The sequence below is a fragment of the Macadamia integrifolia genome, unplaced genomic scaffold (assembly GCF_013358625.1).
Source record: "Macadamia integrifolia cultivar HAES 741 unplaced genomic scaffold, SCU_Mint_v3 scaffold_19A, whole genome shotgun sequence".
Taxonomy (NCBI): Eukaryota; Viridiplantae; Streptophyta; class Magnoliopsida; order Proteales; family Proteaceae; genus Macadamia; species Macadamia integrifolia.
The window spans coordinates 635,581-655,477 of NW_024870640.1; the positions used below are offsets into that span (position 1 = coordinate 635,581).

A 19,897-nucleotide genomic window follows, 5' to 3' on the forward strand; every position below is an offset into this window, starting at 1 on the left:
AAAAAAAAAAAAAATCCCAATAAGCTTTTTTGACCGCTTTTTTGACCAAATCCTTAAATTAATCAACCGAATTATTCCGAATAATTCTCCGCCCGAATAATTTCCGAATCCGAATTTGCTAACTATGGTGCAAGAGAGAACTCTTAGGTCCCTAAGACTCGAGCAGTTGCAGAGGCAGGGAAAGTGAAAGAGGAGAATAGAAAAAGGTGTAGCAGCGGTATATTGAAGGTTTATATTTTTTTTCCCCATCCCACGGTTAAAATCACACTAGCACGCAAGATTCCAAAGTAACTCGCTAGCACACCTATCCCTCTCCCATCTATATAATGTTCTTATTATCAATTAAATGCATTTTTGTAATTTGAAAATGAACATGCATACCAAACATAGCCTACATGTAATTCCTAGTGGAACACCTAAATGGGTTGGGAGTTGGGACTGTGTTTCCCTATCTCTTACTATTAAAGGGAAGGAAAGATGGTTAATGTAATAACTATATGTTTGCATCTAAAAATGTCACATGGAAGATATTTGGGTTGTTAGGAGATATGGAACATTTTCAGCCACAAATAAATAAGGAATACCTTTTAAATTAAGATTGGCTTGGCCCTTGGTCTGGATGATGCTGTATTCTCGAATGCTTGTAATGTTGTTTAAAATATCATGAATATTGCTTCTTCTAGGTCTATTTGGCTGCTACGTAATTTGGTTGCAAACGTTAGAATTTCACTTTCTTTCATCTTGTTTTGTCCTCCAAAGAATGGCTTCTTTAGTGCATTGTTGGCTTCTCTAAATTGTTGAAGTTATTTTTGGAAGTTTCCTTGGTAGATGAGCAATATATATGTTCTTTTGATTCGATAAAATATTTTTTCTCCTTAAAAAACCCATGTAATAGATAAAGATTCCATGATAAAACGATATATTCATCCACAATAGATGAAAGAGTAATAGTAATAGCCAACAAATTTAGTAATTCAATATTATTTCATGGCATACATGATATCAGTTGTTTGTCCTTATTCCTCAGGCTCTCTTTGGTATGAATTTTATTTATATTTATTAACTATTTTTTAGAAATTATTTATGACAATAAATTATGGACCACAAATAGCATTTGTTTGATTATTATTTATAAAATAGATTATATAATGAGAAAATATGTTTCAATTTTTACCTTCAGTTTTGAACTTCGAGCGAGAGAGATGATAGAATTTGGGATTTTTTATTGGAAAAGTATAAAACATACGAAAGTTACATATTTACCATTGATTTTGAGTAGTTTAACACACATGCTCATTTAAAGTAGTAAAAATCAACATAAATGATTTGTGACCACAAATCACAAATAGCTTGAGAGTAATTTGTGGTTTGTGATTTATTTTAATATATTATAAATAGAAACAAGTGTTATAAATTATACCAAACACATGTAAAAATAGAAATAAGTCAAATAAATACAAATAGAAATCAAGCCAAAGAAAGCCTCAGATTTTTACCTTAATTTATTCACAACTAGTAATAGAAATGAGCCTTTTATTAACATGGATGTAATATCGTATGTTTTTCGGAATAATGATTCTAGACAAAAGTATGAGTATATATCTCTCTCTCTCTCTCTCTCTATATATATATATATATATATAAATATGTCTATTGAACTGTATCACTTAAGAATCCTGTTCAGGTAATATTTGTTTGGTCAGATTTGTTGAGTTTAAAGAAGCTTGCAGAGCTGCTGTACTTTCACTTTCACCACGAGAGCATCTTAAGCTTTTATGGACAATGATGATGATGCATTCAGTACAGCCTCCAGATTAAGTGCAGCTGTAGGAGTAGCACCCACGGCCGCGCACTGCTGACTACAATAAACCAAACAACACTTGCACTTCCATCCAACTATCCATCCATCTTGGCCTCCTGGGTGGTATTGCACTCAATCCATCAATAGACTCCTTCCCACAGGCTCTTAGATGGTCCAAACTCCAGTCCCAGACAGAAGGAGCAGAGAATTATGATTATATGTCTTATCACTTTTGTCCCACTCATATCATGGCTGGCTTCTACCAAAAAAAAAAATATATATATATATATCTATCTCGTGGCTGGCAACGGTACGTGTTTTTAGGGTGGGGTGGTGGGATTGCTAGCCACCAATGCTAACGCTGATACTCCATTTGGAGATCCTATACATGTGGTGTGGGGTGAGTTATGAGTGGTAGAGAGAATTCCAGTTGAAAAAATGACATGTGCACGGTAGAGAGTGGAAGAGAAAATAGGATATAGAGAGAAAATAGAGGAGATAATGTAAGGTTGGGAGGACCCCAAACATGCATTGAGATGTATAGATGCGAATACTCAAGCCCTCTCAATCATTGTATTACTAATTGGGTGCCTAATTAATTAGAGAGAATATTTTTTCAAGGAGGAACGCTACCTATCTGTGTTTCCCAATATTAAATATAGTTCTTATTTTCAAGGGGACAAGGGTATTTGTTACTCATACCCTGTTTTCTAGAGGACAATGGTATTTATTCATGGCCCCCACAGTAAATAGAGGTTGCCTGAGCATAGGGAATGCTAGATGGGTAACATTCATTCTCCTATCAATATATTACTTTCAAATCAATAAAATACTAGGGTCTTAGAGAGTATCATGTATAGCGATCTCTTACTCCCCTTGTATAAATGAAGCTAAGAGATACATGTGGTAAGATAGGGAGTTAATGCAACATATTTCGAGTATATTTAATTATACCTGGCATGAGAAATTGTTTAAATAATTTATTTTGTTAAAAAAAAAAAGAAGAGAAAATTGCATTGCCACCCCCTGAACTTCGGTCGTTATTCAACGCCACCCCCTGTATTTTTAGAAACGTCAAAGCCACCCCCTAAAAATTCAAAAAATTTCAAATCGGTCCCTTCCGTTAGCCGATCGTGAGAAATGAATGAAAACCGGTTAGTTTTTTTCTAATATACCCAAAATACCCCCACCCTGAGTGAGAGGACAATATTGCCCTCTCCTTTATTTCCTATCTTCTAAACCCATACCCATCTCACATCTCTCATCTCACTGCTCACTCCTCTCACTCACTCGGCCGGACAAGAAGACGAAGACCCACCGGCGTCCCATTCTACCCTCCTCCGGCGTGCGATTCTCCCCTCCTCCGGCGTGCGATTATACCCTCCTACGGCGTCCGATTCTACCCTCCTCCGGCATGCGATTCTACCCTCCTACGGCGTCCGATTCTACCCTCCTACGGCGTCCGATTCTACCCTCCTCCGGTGTGCGATTCTACCCTCCTACGGCGTCCCATTCTACCCTCCTCCGGCGTGCGATTCTCCCCTCCTACGGTTCGATTTCTTCTTCTTCCTTTCTAACTTAGGGTTCTTCTTGTCAAGTTAATATACCATTGTACAGTTTTGAAGGTTGAAGCCCCTTGGTGACATTGAAGAATTTTAGAAAGTACTACCATTGATCACATCTCTTAAGCCTGTGAACTGCGACAGTATCAGCTATAAGCTCATGTGAGCACCTCCCATTAACCCCTGGATAATCATACATCGTTGGCTTATTCGAACCTGTTCTTAGCCTTCTTCCCCATCTTCAACCATTTTCCAACCAATTTATCCTCAAGTCCATGTGTTTGATTAGCAGGAATGCTTGACTCTGCATTCCACTAGACGAGATCCCAAGACAATAGGAACCCCATGCCCGACATGTATTCGACAAATGGATTATGGCTATGGCAAGGGATTACAAAACCATAATACAAAAAGCCTATTTCCCATGATATGCCTACAGAATGAGAAGTTTGTTATCACTGGAAATATAATAACTGAAGCCCAATCATTTGAACATATTTTAGTTTGTTTCTCTGAAGCATTTTTGATAGTAAAAGAGAAATTTATCAACAAAATGGGAGAAACTCAAATCACACATCAAGAAAAAAGTTTGTAAGACGCCAAGATCACCAACTAGAAAGGTTTCTTCCAAATCTCCCTCTATTTGGAAAATAGCCAAAAAAATTAGGTTTTAACAATATTGTCATTGGCATGGACTTCTTTTAGACTTTAAATTAGCGTACTACCATTATGTTAGTAAAATTACCTGATGTTGAAGTATAAGACCATTGTTGTTGAGATGAGTTGTCATTTTTGCTCACCCAAATGATCAAAGTCTTCGCACAATCAGACTCTGATAAGTGATTGTTTTATCTTAGAGCTAAAATGAAAGCATCCCCAATTGTAATTCAAGCAGCCAGTTGGTTAATTCACAAGCCAAGTAAAATTACTATCACTTTTTCCATCATAGTAAAATCTGCTTTGTCATTTAATTTGTTCTGTTTCCAATAGCTTGACTGCTGATGAATATGGTTGTTTCTGTTGCTTTGTAGAGCTTTGAAGAGGCTGGTGAAGTTACATTGTAAGTTTCAGGGTTTTCTTTGAGGAAATATCTATGACTTGTGTTCCCTGTGTTTGAGCGTTTCTCATAATCTTGATGCTAAGTAATAATAATCCACTTTTACCATGTTTATTTTGCAGATAACCGATGTCTACTGCGAGTGTCAATGACAGCAGTCAAAGTGGGTTAAGGTTTGTGAATGTTAGATGCAAATGTCCTGAACCCAAAAGGGCATTGGTGCGAATTTCAGAGTCTAGTTCGCACCCAAATATGTTGTACTACTGTTGCCCTGAAGCACCAAGAGGTTGTCGATACTTCTCATGGTGTGAACCTATAGCTGCACCAAGACTTTTGTCATCCCCTGCAACTAATTTAGAAGCAGTTGTTGGTGAAAGAATCCAAAGTCAACAGATGAAAGAAGATATTCGTGGCTTGAAGAAAAGAATTAAGTATTTAGAGAAAGCGTATAGAACGATGAAAATTGTAATTGGTGTGCTTGTGGTGGTGTGTTTAGTGCTATGTGTTAAAAAATGACTTTACAAGCATTAATATGAAGTTGTGTCAAGTATGTAAGAATCTGAACTAAATGAAATCGTTCATTCTCACTGTTCTTATGACTAAGTTATTGATTAATCATGACCCTCAAAATTGAATGGGTATCATTTTGATGGAGAGAGTGCTAACATTGTGATAAGTTTCGACAACAAACGGGTGGCATTTTTACTCAAAACGGGCAGCATTTTGACTGTAAACGGGCAGCATTTTGGCTATAAAATGACATTTAATACCTGTAAATATCATATATAAAAATAAATATCAAACATATACATAAAAAAAATCCAAAACATATCCCTGAAGCACCAAGAGGTTCAAATTCCTGTTTTCATCATAACATATACCATATAAAAAAAATCCAAAACATATCCCTGAAGCACCAAGAGGTTCAAATTCCTGTTTTCATCACAATATAAACCATATAAAAAAAATCCAAAACATATCCCTGAAGCACCAAGAGGTTCAAATTCCTGTTTTCATCACAATATAAACCATATAAAAAAAATCCAAAACATATCCCTGAAGCACCAAGAGGTTCAAATTCCTGTTTTCATCACAATTTATACCATACACAACAACAAATAGTGTGAAATAGAAATAGATCTTAACACAAAACCAAACTCATCAAAAACATCCAAAACCATACACTGATGGATCCAACTGTCTTAAGGTCATAAAAAGTAAATTTATACAATATTGTTCTCTTGCTCTAAATTGAAACATCCAGATTGCTTGTACTTCATTTCTTCTCCCTCTCCCTTGCTGTCCTCTTTGCTCGATTGGTCTTTTGCTTGGTCAATACCTTGTCTTGTAAACATCCCACTGTGCTAGACATAGATGCTTGTGATCTAGTTAGTCGTTGAGATGTGTTGATTCCATCTTCACTCTCTCCTTTATGTTTCTCCTACACAACAACAAATAAGCATGAGATTTTTATTAAACAAGTTTCAACTAAATAAATAAAGTGAATTGCATTTACCTTTATATTCTTCTTTTTACTAGTACATCCATCCTGCTTAGCATCTCCAGCCCTCGGGCATGTCCTCCTATTGTGTCCTTCCTTCTTGCAGATGTCACACCTAATTGATGACTGATCTCTTCCTGATTTTGTGAGGTCTACCTGGTAACCTCTTTAGACTTGGTGGTAGTACTCTCTCATTAGGAGCATCATCCTTCAATACTGCCAAATCTGGAAGTGGATGGGTCATCTCTTTATATGTATCCAAGTATTTTCCAATACTGAAAAATGGATCACAATAGTTGACCAACTCTCCCCTTATGTATGATATAGAAGCTGCAGCATGGAGACAAGGTATACCAGTGCCTTCCCAAACTCTACAATCACATATGTAATGGTTCAAATTAACCACAAATCTGTTGCCAAATCTGTCTAAGACCTCAAATTGACCTTCACCTGCCGGTTGACACCTGCAATGCCTTGCTTCTTGTTGAACCTTGTTCAACTTCACCATAACCCTTGGTGTTACTTTACCCTCCCACATGGTTGCCTTCTCATACCTTCTATGCAGCCTACCCATTATTTTCACCCTTAGGTGATCAACCAATGTGAGAATGGGTTTGCTCCTTAAGTCTCCAATCCATTGATTAAATGACTCAGTCATATTGTTCGTTATATGGTCACTTCTTGCTCCTACATCAAAGGCATGCCTTGACCACATCCTCGAGGGGGTTTCATTCAAATACATGTATGCATTTTCCTTAATCTCCTTGATGCTATTCATTTCCTTTTGAAACTGAAGTTCAGTTGAAGCTTGTGAGGCAGCCCAAAAATGTAGCCTCAATAGCATACCAGGGTGCTTTGCCTTCAGGTTTTGATATAGATGCCTACTGCAAATTCTTTGGTGAGCATAAGGGAAGATTGTGGAAATCACAACTGACAGCCCCTATACAACACATATGTTCAAATGTTATGACATGTAAATGAGTAATTCAAAATACATATAAAAAATGAAAAAAATAAAAAAAGAGACAGAAAAGTATATGCCCCTATACCTTCTGTCTGTCTGACATGAATGTGAGTGACATATTATCACTGTCATCGAGTAGAGCATCTCGTAAATTATCCAAAAACCACGTCCATCTATCCTTACACTCAACTTCAACTACACCATATGCAATAGGAAAAATACCATTGTTCCCATCAACAGATATTGCACTCAACAGTACCCCTCCATACCGGCCCTTGAGGTGGCAGCCATCAAGACCAATGAACGGTCTACATCCTCTTAAGAAACCCTTCTTGCAAGCATCAAAACAGACAAACAATCTTTTAAAAATCGGATTATCTGACATACGGTTCCTGTTCTCAAACTGTAGCTTAAAAATACTCCCAACATCATTCTGGAGTACCAACCTACCATAAGCAGGTAGTTTTGCATATGGTGTGGAATGACTTCCTTCATTAATCTCTAGGGCAATCCTACGTGCTCTATACAGCTTGGTATAGTGGAACTGAAGACCGTATGTTTTCTGCATGTGATCAGCCATGGTCTCTATTTTCATTTCTGGTTGAACCTTCAGTTGTTGAAGAAGTTTCATTGCTATCCATCTAGATGTAGCAGAATTGTTCTTGGTTGCCTTAATACATGTATGAACTGGGTTATATGTCTTTACCATGTAGGTGATACCATCTGATATAGGTGAAGCATGTAATCTCCATGAACAATTTGGTGCTCTGCATATAACTGTAACTCTAGTTTGTTCATTTTTCAGTCTGATAATATCAAACCCCTCTTGTAGTATATACTCTCTCAAAGCTTTCCTGAAATGGTGCACATTTTCATATACATTACCTTCAGCAATCTTCACCTTGCCACCTTCACCCACATAGTTCTGTTCACCAAATTTGCCATAATACTCTCCAGATTCATATCCAGATAGGTCATCATCAATTGGATCCTCATCATTTTTCCCATACCCATCATTCTCTGTAGATTCAGAGTCATTCTGACCATCTTCTTTTTCACTTTCATCATCCCACTCGTCTTCGCTGCCAATTTTCCACTCTTCATCAGATCCAACCATAGAGTCATCCGAACATGCATTGCTATTGCTAATAGCCCTGACAACCTCATCAGACACTCTAAGTCTCTTACCAGTAGCTTCACTTCTGCTACTAGCTCTTCCACTAGAAGTAGCAATGCTCACACACCTTGCAATGGTCTTGGTATCTTTATCTCCCCTAGCAGTAGCTGTAGCACAAGTAGTAGCACTTCCACTTCCACTACTATTAGCATCAGTAGTAGCTCTACACACAGCTATTTTTCCCTTGCTCTTACCAGGACCATCACCATATGGTTGTAGAGCCTGTTGACATTGTCCACTAGGTTCAACCTCAAGTTCACCATCTCTATCATTAACCAAACTGCTAGGAAATCGATTAACTGTAAATTCATCGGTTGCAGACTTACTGTGAACAATGTCATCCACATATATATTTATCATATCACAACTATGCAAGCCAAACAACTCATACACTGATGGATCATCTTTTACCTCCTTTATCTCATTGTTTGGTAGTATACACTTCGCTTGGAAAACTACATTATGACCCACAGGCACATGTGTGATGAGTTCATTGTAGATGTCATACACCATGTCCAAGTAGCCATATAAGTCTGGATCAACAATTTTAACTATAGTCTTCCCACTCCAATGGTATTCAATAGCACACTTAACATTCATTGCTAAAAAAACAAAAATGTGAAAACAGAGAAAATCAGTAACATTACTTAATACTCATTAGAATGGTAAACTTTTCATCAAAGATTTTAGATAATATACAAGTCAAAGCATTTATACATCCAAAAAAGAAATTTCCAAATCAAAATCAAGGACCAATCATAGCAATGCATAATACAGAGAACCTAATCATAGTAATTTTCAACTATCAACTATCAACTATCAACTATTTTCCCATATATTTTCTCATAACAAAATAATCTGGTTAAATCATCAATCCACACTTAACATAAATAATTGATCTTTTCTAACTTTCTTGAGGGATGAGGTTGTCATTTTGCCCTCTCTATCCGGCCGTATAATAAGATAATATATCGTGTTCAAGAGAGGGAGAGAAAATGTTTTACAGCAGCAACAGAACGTAAGTCGATAGAAATCGTGAACCTCTGATGCAGGAACTATAAAACCTCTAGATGATTGAAGACTAATTCACAGATATGCTACTTGATCACACATTAAGCTGATATGAATGGGTCACATACTTACCTTAAAGGTTAGAAGAAAGAGAAAAAAAGAGGGGGGGGGAACCAATGGAAGTTCCATTTGGTTCTAGGAAGACTACAACAAGAAATTATTACTTCTACTATGGTTTCCTATTGGATCAGGGTATTGTTAACCCTACTGGTAAGGTTCTTACACACTGAACAGTGTCAAGTTCCCTTGGTTGGTGCCAAAAAAATTCAGTTCTGATCATGCTACCTGGAGGGCATTCAGATAACCACAGAGAAGGTTTGGCAATGTTTTAGAGCTCCAAAATGAAATAACATAATTGGTGCATTGAAAATGCTTTCAGTTGTATAGGGCCATTGTAGTAGAGCTCAAAAATGGAATACAAGGGCATTTCGATAGACACGTTTTCAGAGAAGCTTGTGAGCAGCAAGCACATGATAGAGAAGATAACAGAGGGCAATGGGTCTTTCGTTAGGAGGAATAACAGAGGGCAAGCACATGATAGAGAAGATAACAGAGGGCAAGCACATGATAGAGAAGATAACAGAGGGCAAGCACATGCTAAAGAAGACCTGTGAGGGCAATGGGCACCCACTTTCAATGTATCTTACCACGGCCGAGAAATGGTTTTCAGAATTTTTTTATAGTTAAAAGAAAACCAATTGATACCTAATACATTTTCTATCAGAGTGTTTGTTAAAATTACCTAAAGAGTAAGGGAGAGAAAACTTGGAACGACAATCCAAACACATTTCACTGCATATAACAAACATTTCACAGGTCTTCTTCCAAAGAGCTCCAAGAAAAAATTTTACTTTCTTTTTTCCCCACTCCAAAGTGCATAAACCCTAGATTAACTTGACAAGAAGAACCCTAAATTAGAAAGGAAGAAGAAGAAACTGAACCCTACATACCTTGGGATAGAGGTTCGGACGCCGGAGGAGGGGAGAATGGGACGCCGAAGGAGGGTAGAATCGGACGCCGGAGGAGGGTAGAATGGGACGCCGTAGGAGGGTAGAATCGCACGCCGGAGGAGGGTAGAATCGCACGCCGGAGGAGGGTAGAATCGCACGCCGGAGGAGGGTACAATCGGACGCCGTAGGAGGGTAGAATCGCACGCCGGAGGAGGGTAGAATCGCACGCCGTAGGAGGGTATAATCGCACGCCGGAGGAGGGGAGAATCGCACGCCGGAGGAGGGGAGAATCGCGTTGCAGGTGGGTCTTCGTCTTCTTGTCCGGCCGAGTGAGTGAGAGGAGTGAGCAGTGAGATGAGAGATGAGAGAGGCGAGATGTGATGAGGGTATGGGTTTAGAAGATAGGAAATAAAGGAGAGGGAAATATTGTCCTCTCACTCAGGGTGGGGGTATTTTGGGTATATTAGAAAAAAACTAACCGGTTTTCATTCATTTCTCACGGTCGGCTAACAGCAGGGACCGATTTGAAATTTTTTGAATTTTTAGGGGGTGGCTTTGACGTTTCGAAAAGTACAGGGGGTGGCGTTGAATAACGACCGAAGTTCAGGGGGTGGCAATGCAATTTTCTCAATAATTAAAGACTTAAATAAAATCAGAGGTAAAGAAAAATAAATAAATAAATATTTGTGCTAGCAACCATAGTAATAACCTTTGATGATGAGAATATTTTAATTCTCATTGAGTAATTACAATAGAGAGCGAAACAAGACAGGACCTTTATTTGTATTTTACATTTTCTCCTTCTTTTTCCTAAATGCATTCCAATTTCAATTGCTGAAAGATTGCACTCTTTTAATTGATTTAGAAGGACTTGTAATAATGGAATGCAATTGGTTGATGGATTTAGCCTTGAATTATTAAGTTTAAGTATTTCAAGTTTTTCATATTAATCGAAATGGGCCTGGGTTTTGGCATTTTAAAATCAGTTATTAAATTGTTTGAAATTTTGGGTTATTAAACCTTTGAGCTGGACCATTTTCGTTTTAAATGAACTAATTTTTTTTTAAGCCCAGTATTAAATATGTTTTGGGCCACAATGTTTAGCATAGGTAGGGATCATGTTTATTTTGGATACTTAAGGGTCGTGGGTTAAACTTCATAATGTTATGGGCTATTGGGTTCCAGCCCGTCGTTGGTTTTATTTAAAGTTTCAAGTCTATTGAAAACTTTCAAATGATGGACCATTGGAGATTTTATTTATTTAGAAGAATAATGGGGTGTGGCTTATGAGCCTAATTTGAAATAGGCTAAATTGAAAACCAAATTAAATCCGATTTGGTAAACCAAATTAGATTGTAGACCACTATAATGTTGAACATGTATATTTCAAGCATTGTTTGATTAAATCTAATGATCCGAATCAATATCGGTTGAGATCGATCATACACTTGATCGTTTGAGACTTGACATTGGTATTGTGTCCTAGGTGCAATAATAATAATAATAATAATAAAATCCAATGTCTTCATCAAGTCTCCTTAAAGTGATTAAATCATAAACCAACCCAAAATCAAGATGAATTGGTTCAACCAAATTGTGCCATGACTGAACCAATCAGGTTGGTCAATCCAGATATCCGACACATTGACCCCGAAAATTGAACTATTTGGGTTTTCCAATGGATTATCGAAAAATTCACTGGGAAAAGTCATCAACATTGATCGATGTTAACCGGGAAAGTATTTATTAAAAAAAAATCTATTATTTTTATATTTAGTCATAGAACCAATTGGTCATTGATTAATGTGTTGAAAATTGACTATGTTATTGATATTGTGAAGGATTTTTTTATTTGAAATTGTCTTATATGGTAATGGTCAATTTTCACATAATGTCTAATGAGGTTTTTTAGATTTTAAACAATTATATTGAGAGTCCCAAGGCCTTGTGAATAATAAAATACCATTGGTCTTCATGATGTCACTTTATCATGTACTTGGGATGTTGTGGATAATTACTTAACTGGTCAAACCAGTGGAAGGATGTAATTATGTACTCTGAAATATTGTTTATGGTTCGACTAGTGGATGCATGTTCAATATACTGGGTTAAATTTAAAACAAAAAAAATGAGACCTATATTTTGTATTCCATAACTGTTTTGGAATAACTATAGTGTTTTTTCTTTGTTCTAGAATGACTTCGAAATTGTATTTCTATTAATGAATGTTTTTATATTGGTTTATCATTACCATGATATTAAAAATTTATTTATGAATGATAAAGGTAGAAAATTAATGACATTTTGTGCTTACATATCATATTTGGAATATCCTATGATGAATAAATATATTGAAATTAAACTGAGTGTAAGCTTTCGCACTTGATTAGCTGCATAACGCATTTCTAGGGAACTATGAAAGAGTGATGTGAATTCCACCAAAGTGGCGTATCTTATTCTTTCATGGTTTTCTCTAGGGTAGCATAGTATGTGACATTTGTCTAAAGATGATGTCACTAAAGTTTAAAAAAAAAATGACAGTAACCTAAGATTTCTTATCCAAAAGGATATAGTGTTTTTTCTTTGTTCCAGAATGACTTCGAAATTGTATTTCTATTAATGAATGTTTTTATATTGGTTTATCATTACCATGATATTAAAAATTTATTTATGAATGATAAAGGTAGAAAATTAATGACATTTTGTGCTTACATATCATATTTGGAATATCCTATGATGAATAAATATATTGAAATTAAACTGAGTGTAAGCTTTCGCACTTGATTAGCTGCATAACGCATTTCTAGGGAACTATGAAAGAGTGATGTGAATTCCACCAAAGTGGCGTATCTTATTCTTTCATGGTTTTCTCTAGGGTAGCATAGTATGTGACATTTGTCTAAAGATGATGTCACTAAAGTTTTAAAAAAAAATGACAGTAACCTAAGATTTCTTATCCAAAAGGTAAAGCGACCTCAAATTATTGTTCTTTTCACAGTAAATATAGATTTATAAGAGGACTAGTACATTATTAGCCTAAAGGATAAGGATACAGTTTCAGTTATAACTTTTGAGTGATATAATCATTACAGTGAATGCACGTAAATCTCACCAAGTTAAACTTTGTAATTGGTGTGGTCTATTTAAATAGGTTTTAGTGAAAATTCTTTGTGGGTAGAGTTGACATCTTAAGGATTAATATTAATGATGATTCCTATATTCACATTTGAGATGTTATGATATAAGATCATCTTATGTTAGTCATACATATTGATGATTTATTAATTATTTTCATCATAGTTTCAATGAAATCCAGTTTTGAAGTCTACTGATTGAATAGACCATAAACAGTTTATGCAAGTGAAATCAAAAATCGTTTCATTTTAGTTTATTGAAATGATTTCTGAAATCTATTTATGTTGATGACTATTTTGACCATGTTTGTTCAAGCCAACAGTTAGATCCAGTTATAATATGAACTGATTTTGACTCATATAACTAATATTTTTAATTGGTCATCTGGTTTTCACTCTCTTGTATTAGTGGGAGAATGAATTATTATCCTATTGAGGGTAATAGATGTATTATACATGTTTTATCATGCACTATACTAGTCGTGTTCATGAATTTTAAGCCAACTTGGGGTATTTCGATGTTTTCTTCGATACTATGTTTATCATCTGTGACATCCAGTTTGGTCACGAGGCACTTAGTTATGAGTGTTGATACTCTATTATGATTCAAAATGTTACAAGTGCATTATTTGAAGTAATATTTATTTGAACTTATATGTCCTATGTGAACTTGTGATAATGTGCGATTTTATTAAAAAAAAATAATCAAAATAAAATAGATATATATCGTACTTGAATGATTTAAATGAGCCCATTAAAGTTTAAGTAGCTTATTGGTATAAAGCCTATGAAATTGTTTACACTTAATATGGATTTAAGCACATATTACTTTTATTTGTTAATGATTTATTTTTGTTTTGTTCTAGTGAATTATTTGGTTCATTTGCTCTATCAACTAATGAACTATTAACATATAAAAATTAAGAGACTTTATTGTGATTGGCTTAAAATTTATGGGTTAATATTTGTATTAGATATTAAAGTCATTTGTGTTGAAAGTTCATACTTGTATATAACTTCGTATATCTAATGAATTATAAAAAAAATAACATATTTCATGTGTTTTTGTTATCATGAATAAATGTTATGAACTTTCATATTTAGCATATTGTCATTATAGAAAATGTCATATTTAGATTTCTATTTATTTATGGTAATAGTTGAAAGTACAAACCTGTCATACTAAGAATGTATTCACTTTGATAACCATTAAATTATGGTGTTACCATATTGACTATTAGGGTTTAAAATGGGTTGCTTTTGCGGGTTTATGTTGAATATTTTATTAATTAAATACTGAAATAACTCATTTTATTGTTTGCACCCAAAATCTAAACCCACGGGCATTTGGTAATAATCCAAGTCTATAGGTTTTCATAATTTCAGTGATTACGCTTCCACTTAGTGTGCTAGTTACTGAGATTATGAAATTACTATTGACTATTCATGATGGGTTGTAGTCAAGGAGACCATATGGCGAATGATGTGCTCTTGCCACCACAGGTGAATCTTCATTTGGTCGGTTTCACTTGATAGTGTGAAGGTGACATTTTGGGTTTCATAGCTTTGGAGGTTCTTGTCTTGCCACCACAGGTAACGAAATCTTCAAAGTAGTGTTGTTTCGAGCGTCTCGCTTTGCATGTAAAAGATTTCACTACGTGTTGGGCGATCTTGCCACCACAGGTGTGACCTCGATGACGTCGAATCTTTCCCCAGTTTCTGTTCTCCTACAGTTATTGAAAACAATACTGGGATAAATATGATTAATAATCCAATTAATCAAATTTAATTATATTATTGGGAAGTTTAATATGTCTTCTGTTCTTACATATTGTATATTTTGGTAAATATGTATAACTATATTTGCCAACTTTGACTTCTCAGCTATTTTTTGTTTAAAAAAAAATTAATGGTTCAAATTTTAAGGAATGGAACTAATCCTTTAATATTTATCTGGCTATTATGATAATAGATTTTAATCTTGAATTGATGAGTCTCCTAAGCCAATGATTGTTAATTATGTTCAAGCTAAGGTTCTTTATGAAAATGGGACGAATCGAATAGGTCTATCTAAAGATCAGTGGGACTAAGCTCATGAATCATAAATTTCTATAGAACTACATTACAAATTGTCGACTCTATATCTAAACCATTGAGAATGTTCTGTGACAACTCTGCTGCGGTTCGTTTCTCTCATAACAGTAAAAGTACTTCGGGCTCTAAACACATTGACATTAAGTATTTTTTGTCAGAGAGAAAGTTTAAAAGTCACAGATTACAATGAAACAAATTGCTACAGAAAACATGATTGCAGATCCTCTTAGTAAGAGCTTGACTCCAAAAGTCTTTCAAGTGTATGTCACTAATATGAGACTTGTTAGTTCTTTTTATGTATTTTATTACTGGTAGTTTTGCTTAATATGTTCAGTTGCATTTGACTTTCAATTTTATTTTATATATATGATGTATTATTATTATTCTCAAGAATACATATGCATTTTTATTATGGTCATTTGTTTATGTGTATACATTTATTTATTTGTCTACTATAAAAAAATTGAGGTTATATATAGTGTTTTTACCTCATTCGGTATCTGAGGTTCCAGTCAATACACACACATCCAGTCACTAGCAAAGCCTAGTTTGATTTAGGTCTAGTGCTAGTGTTTTGGGACATCCGAACCCAGTCCCAATAAGCTTCTTTGATTAAAGCTTGAACGTTTGGGAGACGCATGTAGTCAATGAGACCTTCGGTGTCTGTCGCATAGGGTTCATTTGATTTTCGAGCCAGGACTAATTTGAAAATAGACATGATGATCATTATTGCATGTTATTTTCATACCACACTTTCATACTGTTCAGCCCAAGTCAGTGATGTTATGAGCACTTTGACGTGTTTGGTCTCATATCGCTTTAGATGTGATGATCAATACGGTTGAGTGTTTGTAATTCTCATTCGAAACAAGGCATTTGGTTTAAGATGCACTCCATTCAACACTGTTTTTGTTTGTGATCACATTCAGTTTATCTAAACCGAAGAGTCGTTTTAAATAAATTTTAAAATCTAAAACTTTTGACATATGCTGCCCAAGTGGGAGATTGTAAGATTTCCAATTAGATGGACTAGCATAGTCAAAGATTTGTTTTCAAAACCGGTTTAATGATGTTGACTATAGATGGAGTAAGCAAAAATGATCCAATAATAGTAAGCGATCTCTATGGAGATATTGGATTCTATTAGCACACCTTAATGGTATAAAATATTTATTGCTATGTGTGGACCTAAGGTATTGTTTCTTTAATAGGGAGAAAACCCTAATTTTTTTGCAGGGCCGGTCCCTACCCTCACCCGTATATATAGTTATCACTGACTCATTAAGTGAGACTAATGACCCAAAGCAAAAGTGGAAGAGGGTAGATCAGACCAACATTGATCGTGTTGTACAAGGAACATACGAGAAGACATTGAGGAGTTGTAATTCTTCAGTCATGGATTCAGGTACACCTAAAATCTGACTCTATATTTGTTGTTGCATGCTTATCTGATCTCCATGCAATTACATAGATTTTCTATCCCTACTTTCCTTCCCTTGTTTTCCCACCAGACCCTCTTTGGGAACGTTAACGGTTGACATAGCAACCGTTTTAACCATCAACGACAACAACTCCACGTGGTATCAGTTCGAGGGATTCCTCGGCACAACCAATGGCAGCCATATCTGCGGCCGGTCGGAGTTAAAATGGTACTTCCACAGGTTCGGTTTTCTTTCCATATCCGAATCCGATACGAACTTCACAGACACGTTTGACGACCGATTCGGATCTGCCATAACTCGTTACCAGACCAAACTCGATCTCCCTATCACCGGAAAGCTCGACTCAGATACGGTCTCGCAGATCATGTTGCGTAGGTGCGGCGTGAGCGACACGCACGTGTTTCGGCACTTCTCGTTCTTCCCTGATCTGCCGAGGTGGACTCGCTCGACTCAGATTAACCTTAGTTACGCATTCTCGCCGGATCATAAGATCCGATACTTGCGCCTGTCGGATACTCGGGCGGTTTTTGAACGAGCTTTTACAAGGTGGGCTGCTGTTATGCCAGTGAGTTTCTACGAGACGGATTATTACAACTCGCCTGATATCAAGATTGGGTTTTATAATGGGACCCATGGAGATGGACATCCGTTCGATGGGGTTCTCGGAATTGTCGCACATACCTTCTCGCCTGAGACCGGGATGTTACACTTAGATGCAGCGGAGAGGTGGGCGGTTGATTTTGGGACGGAAAAATCAGAGGTGGCCGTTGATTTGGAATCGGTTGCGCAACATGAGATTGGACACTTGTTAGGACTGCAGCACTCGTCAGTTAAAAGAGGCTATCATGTATCTTACCTGGATCACAAGGACTAAGAAGGTGGACTTGAATCTTGATGACGTGGAGCGGGTGCAGGCCCTGTATGGATCAAACCCGAATTTCCGGTTCAGTTCTTCGTCGGCTTCTGATTCGTCCACAGATCATGCCCTTGCCCTACTGTTAATATTGTGTCTATGTATATAATTTTCTTCTAAAATTATTTTTTCAAGATTGGAAGGCAAATTTAAAGAGAAGGAAAATAAAATTTACGTATTTAGAATATAAATTGTTATAATTTTTATCTCTGTTGCTGCCAAAAACCCCGCTGGTCCAACCTACACAAACACAGACGACAGAGGCCCGGAGCTTAGTCCGGGGTTAATCCTCCGACGCTCAAATCAGGGTCGGCGGCACAGTTTAATAAGTGGGTAATGGTGAGGGTCTCAGAACTTACCTTCCCCTTTCTTCCGTGCCTTCTTATATAGCTCTTTCGCCTTAGGGTTTTTCCCCTTCTTTCCTCTTAGAGTCCTACTAGGATACGTCCAACCTTCTGGGGGGAATATTCCCCTCATGCAGACGACGTGATCCCGCGTGATTCCGTGGGCGTGCCTCGGTGATTGAGCGTGCTTGAGTGTGAGTGGTTTCTTGCCGCCTTCGTCTGGCGGAGGACACGTGTCCCTGTAGTGACACGTGTCATTGCCCCCACCGAGAGGTCATTTTGGCTATATCAGGAGCCCCCTTACTTCCACTAGGAGCTTCTTCCTGTGGGAGTAACCATCTTCTCAGGTTGACTTGTTCCTTCGGCCTTGGCATTTCCAGTGACCAAGGCTTGGGGTCGATCGAGAAAAAAGACCTTTGGCCGCTTCAGATCGGCTTTACTGAGCCCCCTGTCGAAGGTGGGACCTTCGGTCAGCACCGCTCGGCTTCGCCGAGTCCCCACCGAAGGAGGGACCCTCGGTCAGGTCCGTTCGGCTTTGGCCGAACTCCCAACCGAAGGAGGGACCCTCGGTCAGGTCCGTTCGGCTTTGGCCGAAACCCCAACCGAAGGAGGGACCCTCGGTCAGGTCCGTTCGGCTTTGGCCGAACTCCCAACCGAAGGGAGGACCCTCGGTCAGGTCCGTTCGGCTTTGGCCGAACTCCCAACCGGAGGAAGGACCCTCGGTCAGGTCCGTTCGGCTCTGGCCGAACTCCCAACCGAAGGAGGGACCCTCGGTCGGGTTCGTTCGGCTTTGGCCGAACTCCCAACCGAAGGAAGGACCCTCGGTCAGGTCCGTTCGGCTTTGGCCGAACCCCCAACCGAAGGAGGGACCCTCGGTCAGGTCCGTTCGGCTTTGGCCGAACTCCCAACCGAAGGAGGGACCNCACAACTCATTTTTGGGTAGGCTTGGGCTGGGCCTGGGTATTTTGGTCCAGGCCCAAGCAATTTATTTGGTGTATTTAATACTATTTTTATCATACTGATGTTTTGTTTGTATATTTTCCACTAGTAGAAAATATCATTAATGAAACCGAAAACTTAGAAACTTAGATTCAATAAATAGAAGAATAATAATAAAAACAAAGAACTCCTCTCTCTCTCTCTCTCTCTCTCTCTCTCTCTCTCTCTCTCTCTCTCTTCTTCTTGCACTTCATGGAACATAGAAAGTGCATGGCTGAGATTTTCTTCTCCTTATCTCCCTTGTGGGTTTTTTTCCCATAGGCTTCAAGTGGATTAGGAGTACGTCATTCCATATATCTACTCATGATATCATTGAATATGGGCTATATAGCAATCAAGTATGGTTTTCTACACTTTAATAGGTAAAATTCTTTTATGCATGGAAAATGTAAAATTTTTTTATACCAAAGAAGTGGATATTATAATATATTTACTATTTCCTGTTGTGCAAAGTCATATTGTTATTTATTAAGTTCTATCTTGTCTTGATCAGCTGACCCGGGGAGCCGGATTGTGCGAATGGAAGTTGCAATTCTGGGTTGAAATTGTCTGCAATTCCGATCTCGTACAATTCCGTGCAATACCCCCTTCAGGGGGTGACACGTGTATTGATACCAATGCAATGGTCCAGATCTTGTACAATTAATAAAACCTTAAGTCATTTAAATCAGATCTGGATCATTACATTGGTATCAATACACATGTCACCCCCTGAAGGGGGTATTGCACGGAATTGTACAAGATCGGAATTGCAGACAATTTTTTTCCTGCAATTCTTGGCAGCCGAGAATGTCAGTAGAAAATAAATCTGAAAGTAAGAATGAGAGAAGAATGTGTAAAACGTATTAATGTGTTTGCTTGATTGATAAATGTATGGTTGATATATAT

The 19,897-nt window shown here is 37.2% G+C and overlaps 1 long non-coding RNA gene and 1 pseudogene across 1 annotated transcript; both read left to right on the plus strand.

The window, feature by feature from the left end:
* Positions 1–4,305: 4,305 nt before the first annotated feature.
* On the plus strand, positions 4,306–5,016 carry LOC122071271. The gene is made up of 2 exons (XR_006138125.1): positions 4,306–4,423; positions 4,543–5,016. It is a non-coding gene; the product is annotated as an uncharacterized LOC122071271 (long non-coding RNA).
* A 4,527-nt stretch (positions 5,017–9,543) lies between these two features.
* LOC122071283 lies at positions 9,544–17,775 on the plus strand (annotated as a pseudogene).
* The last annotated feature ends 2,122 nt before the right edge of the window (positions 17,776–19,897 follow it).